Raw genomic sequence first — 5,825 nt, forward strand, 5'->3', positions numbered from 1 at the left:
CTATTTTAAGAAATTCAATTCTTGTGAGTATGATGTATCTTTAAATTTTTTTTGCCGTTTTCAATTTATTCCATCAGTGACTTACAGTTTTCAGCGTACAAATATTTTACCTCCTTGGTTAAATTTATTCCTAGGTATTTTACTCTTTTTGGCGCAATTATAAGTGGCATTGTTTTCTTAATTTATTTCTGATAGTTCATTATTAGCATATAAAAATGCAACTAATTCCTGTATGTTAATTCTGTATTCTACATTTCATGGAATTTATTAGTTCTACTGGGATTTTTCTGGTGACATCTTGAGAGTTTTTTATATATACTATTATGTCACCTGCAAATAGCGATAGTTTTAAATTTTGCTTTCCAATTTGGGTGGTTTTTCTTTTTGTCTAATTGTTGTGGCTAGGAGTTAGAATACTATGTTGAATAAAAGTGGCAGAAGTGGGCATCCTTATCTTGTTCCTGATCTTAGAGCAAAAGTTTTCAGCTTTTCACTATTGAGTGCAATGTGAGCTGTGTGTGTGACATAAATAGCCTCTATTATGCTGAGGTACATTTCCTGTAAACCACTTTGTTGAGAATTTTTATCATAAATGAGTGTTGAATTTTATCAAATGATTTTTCTGTATCTATTGAAGAGATCTTAGGATTTTTATTCTTTATTTTGTTAATATGTATCATGTTGTTTGACATGGAGATATCGAACCATCCTTACACCTGTGGAATACACTTGATCATAGTATATAATCTTTTTAATATATTGTTGACTTCAGTTTGCTTATGTTGTGTTGGAAATTTTGCATCATGTTCATCAGGGATGTTGACTTGTAGTTGTCTTTTGTGATGTCTGAGAGGCTTTGTTATTAGGGTATGCTGACCTTATAAAAAGAGTTTACAATCATTCCTTCCTCTCTAATTTTTTGTACTAATTTGAAAAGAGTAAGTACTAACTCTTTAAATGTTTGGTAGAATTCACCTGCGAAGCTGTCTGGTCTTGGATCGTCTTTGTTTTTCGGGCAGTTTTAAAATGATTTCTTCAATTTCTTTACTTGAAGTTGGTCTATTCACATTTTCTATTTACTTTTTTATCTCATTAAGCTTTATTTTAATGGGTCTCCAAATTCTGTGACAGACTTTTGGTCAAGTTGTTTCAGTGAAAAAGTATTGATTTTAAAAGTAATAACTTAAAACTGCCACACACACACACACACACACACACACACACACACACACACACAGAAATGGTCCACAAAACATGCTCCTTTCCTTCTGAAGGTTTTACAATGCATTGTTACCATTCACCCGTCTTTTATTATTGAACTTAAATGACAATTAAACACAAACAGTTGAGAGACCATTCTTTCATCACTGATTAAGACTGGGGTGGCCTTCTGAGCTTTCTGGGCAGTCTTGGTGACCTTGCCAGCTCCAGCTACCTTCTCGTCCACTGCTTTGATGACACCCACAGCAGCAGTCTGCTTCATGTCATGAATAGCAGACAAGTCAGAGGAGGTTAGTCAGAGAAGCTCTCAACATACATAGGCTTCCCAGGAACCACAGCACTGATGGCAGCATCACTAGATTTCAAGAACTTAGGGCCATCTTTCAGCCTTTTCCCAGAACAACAATCTTCTCCTTCAGCTTAGCAAATTTGCAGGCAGTGTGAGCTGTGTGACAATCCAGTACAGGTACATACCCACCACCACTTTGGCCTGGATGGCTCAGGATAATCATCTGAGCCATGAAGTCAGCTGCTTCCATTGGTGGGTCATTTTTGCTGTCACCAGTCACATTGTCACAATGAACACCTTTGACAGATACATTCTTGACATATAAACCTACTTGTCCCCTGGACTCAAAGTCCTACAATAGACTTGACTTCAGTTGTAACACTGACGGGAGCAAAGGTGACCACAATGCTAAGAATGCATCACCACTCAGCAACAGGGACAGTACCAATACCACCAATATATCTGTCCCAAAGGAACAGACACAAGGGCTTGTCAATTCAATGTGTTGGTGGCAGAATGCAATCCAGATTTTCAAGCAATGTGGTTCTTCTGGAACTGCCACCTTTAAGGGTAACTTTCCATCCTTTGAACCAAGGTATGTTAGCACTTGGCCCCAGCATTTTGTCACCTTTCCAACCAGAAATTGGCACAAATTCTAGGCCAGAGTTACAGCCTATTTTCTTCATGTAGGTGTTGACTTCCTTACTGATTTCCTCCTCTCTCTCCTGGCTGTGGAGTGGCTCAATGGAATCTATTTTGTTAACACCAACAGTTGTTTCACAGCTGTATGTAAGCCAGAAGAACATGCTCACAAATCTGTCCATTCTCAGAGAGATACCTGCTTCAAATTCGCCAACATCAGCAGCAGCAATCAGGACAGCACAATCATCCTCAAATGCGCCTGTAATCATGTTTTTGATACAGTTTCTGTGTCCTGGGACACTGATGGTGATCACATAATACTTGCTTGTCTCAAATTTCCACAGGAAAATATCAGTGGTGATACCACATTCACATACAACTTTCAGTTTGTCCAAGACCCAGGCATATTTGCAAGGGGCCATTCACTATCTCAGCAACCTCCTTCTAAAATATTTTGATAGTTCTTTTGTTAATCTCACCACATTTGTGGATCAAGTGACCAGTCGTGGTAGACTTGCTTGAATGTATACGTCCAGTGATGATGATATGATGTTGATGTGAGTCGTTTCCTTTCCCATTTTAGTTTTCATGACACCTGTGTTCTAGTGGCAAACCTGTTGTGAAAAAGTACCTTCTCTATTTCTTGATTAAGCCTTAGGACATTGTGTGTTTCTGGGAGTTTATTTTTTCTATATTTTCCAATTTATTGGCATAACATTGTAGTAATCTCTTAGGATCCTTTGTTTTTATGTGTTGTCAATTGTAATTTCCCTCCTGTCATTTCTGATTTTATTTATTTGAGCCCTCTCTCTTGAGGTCTTGTTGAGTCTGGCAGGAGGTTTATTTATTTATCTTTTCATACATCCATCTCCAGTTTAATTAATATTTTCTATTTTATATCTCTGTTTCATTTATTTCTGCTCTTATCTAATCTTTCTTTCTGTTTACTAACTTTGGGTTTTGTTTGTTCTTTTTCTAGTTCCTTGGGTGTAAGGTTAGGTTGTTGATTTGAAATTTTCTTGTTTCTTCAATGCTTTTATCTTTATCAACTTCCCTCTTAGAACTTTTGTTGCGTCCCATAGATTTTTAGCCTATTGTATTTCCACTTTGATTTTTCTCAAGGTATTTTTAAAATTTTCCCTTCAATTTCTTCGTTGATCCATTAGTTGTTAAGTAGCACATTTTTAGTTTTCATTTGTTTGTATTTTTCGAGATTTCTTGTAATTGGTTTCTAGTTTGATAGCATTGTAGTTGGAAAAGATGCTTCATATGATTTCAATCTTCTTGAAATTACTAAGACGTCTTTTGTAGTCTAATGAGATATATCCTAGAGAATGTTTCATGTGCACTTGAAAAAAGGGAACTCTGTTTTAGGATGGAATATTCCATATATATCTATTAAGTACAATTAGTCTAATTGGCCATTTTTTAAGGCCAATTGTTTCCTTATTGATTTTGGATGGATGATATATCCATTGATAAAAGTAGGGCATTAAAATTCCCTAGTATTATTATATTGCTCTGAATTTCTCCATTTATGTCTGTTAATATTTGTTTACATATTTGGCTTTTCCTCTCTTGGATGCGTAAATATTTACAAATGTTGAATCATCTTCTTGGTTGTCCCCATTACCATTATGTAGTGCTCTTCTTTATCTTCTGTTAGTCTTTGGTTTTAATATCTATTTGGTCTGATATGAGTATTTGTACTCAAGCTTTATTTATGCTTCTTCTTGCATGAAATATCTTTCTCCGTCTCTTCACTTCTAGTCTCTGTGTGTCTTTAGAGCTGATGATAGTCTTTTCTGGGAAGCATATAGATGGGTCTTTTTTCCTCATCCATTCAGCCTTCCGTGTTTTTTTGATGGTAGCATTTTGTCCATTTACATTTACAGTAATTATTGGTATGTATTTATTGCAATTTTGTTAATTGTTTTCTGACTGCTTTTTAGTTCTCTGTTTCTTCTTTCATTGGCCTGTTCCTCATGGTTTTATGGTTTTATTTAGTGTCATATTTGTGTTCTTTTCTCTTTCACTTTTGTGTATCTATTGTAGGTTTTTGTCTTCTTGTTACCATATGGTTTATATTTGTCAACCTATATATATATATATATATCAGTCTACCTTAAGCTGATATTCACTTTAATTCAAATGTATTATAAATGCACTACATTTTTATCCCCCACCAACATTTTATTATTTTGATGTCATATTTTACATCTTTTGATTCTGTGTATTCCTTAGATACTTGTCATATTTATTTGATTTACTAATTTTGTTTTTCAACCTTTATGATAGCTTTCAAGTGGCTGATTCACTTTCTGTATGATGTATTTGTCTTTAACCAGTGAGGTTTTTCTTTCATATGTTTTCTTGTTTTTACTTGTATACTTTTTATCACTTAAAAATGACCCTTTACCATTTCCTATAGGGCTAGTTTGGTGGTAATGAAATCCTTTAGTTTTTGCTTGTCTGGGAAACTCTTTTTCTCTCCTTCAATTCTGAATGATAACTTGCTGGGTAGAATTTTCTTGGGTGTAACTTTTCCTTTCCAACAGTAATGTATTTTCCACTCCCTCCTGACCTTCAAAGTTTTTGCTGAAAAATTAGCTGATAATCATTTGGAGCTTTCCTTGTATGTAATTGTTTTTTCTTTTCCTGCCTTCAATATTCACTCTTTATTTTTAAATTTTGCCATTTTATTTATAATCAGTCTTGGTGTGGATCGTTTTGTGTACATCTTGTTTGGGAGTCTCTGTGCTTCTGGGATGTAGATAGCTATTTCCTTCCTCAGGTTAAGAAAATGTTAAGCTATTATTTCTTGAGGTACATTTTCTACCACTTTCTCTCTTTCTTTTCTCCTTATCTTTTTGGGACCTGTATTATTAGAATGTTAGTATAGCTGATATTATTCCATATGTCCTTTAAACTGTCCTTTTTCTTTAAAGTTCTTTGTTATTGTTGTTTTTGTTGTTTCTTTTGCTGTTTGGATTGGATTTTTCCACTCTTCTACCTTCCTGGTTGCTGATTTGTTCTTCTGTATCATTTAATTTGCTGATTATTCTCTCCAGTATATATATTTTTCATTTCAACAGTTGTATTTTTGAACTCTGATTAGTTCTTGCTTATATTTTCTAAGTCTTTTTTTTTTAAGTTCTCACTGCATTCCTTTATTCTTCTCCCAAGTTTAGTGATGGTGTTTAATGACTATTAATTTGAAATTTTAATCTTGTAAATCATTTATTTCTATGACATTAGGATTCCCCCTCCCACCCCCTGCCCAGGGCTTTACATCCTTTCCTTTGGAACCTATTTCTTTGTCTCTGTATTTTGCTTAACTTTCTGTATTTGTTTCTGTGAACTAGGTAGAACAGTTACCTCACCCAGTCTTGAATGAGTAGGCTTGTGTAAGACAATCCCCTGTGTAGACTGCATGTGTCTGTCAGCTTTGGCAGACTGGTTGCAGCAGCCATAGGCCAGGTGGTCCTTGTCTGTGCTTTGTTGGGGCCATCTTGGCTGAAACTAAGACTGTGCACAGGTAGGGATTTCCTGGGTCGTGGTGCACTAGGGTCACCTTGATGGTATAGTTGAAATTGGTGCAGGCAAGGGCCAGGGGATTGTGGAGCACATTTTGCTAGGGCTGTCTTGCAGAAACATGAGAGATGGTATGGGA

General features: G+C 35.4%; 1 pseudogene; it reads right to left on the reverse strand.

The window, feature by feature from the left end:
• Nucleotides 1-1,297: 1,297 nt before the first annotated feature.
• On the reverse strand, nucleotides 1,298-2,730 carry LOC144231794 (elongation factor 1-alpha 1 pseudogene; annotated as a pseudogene).
• Between the last annotated feature and the right edge of the window lie 3,095 nt (nucleotides 2,731-5,825).

The sequence above is a fragment of the Crocuta crocuta genome, unplaced genomic scaffold (assembly GCF_008692635.1).
Source record: "Crocuta crocuta isolate KB4526 unplaced genomic scaffold, BGI_CrCroc_1.0 scaffold102, whole genome shotgun sequence".
NCBI classification, from domain to species: domain Eukaryota; kingdom Metazoa; phylum Chordata; class Mammalia; order Carnivora; family Hyaenidae; genus Crocuta; species Crocuta crocuta.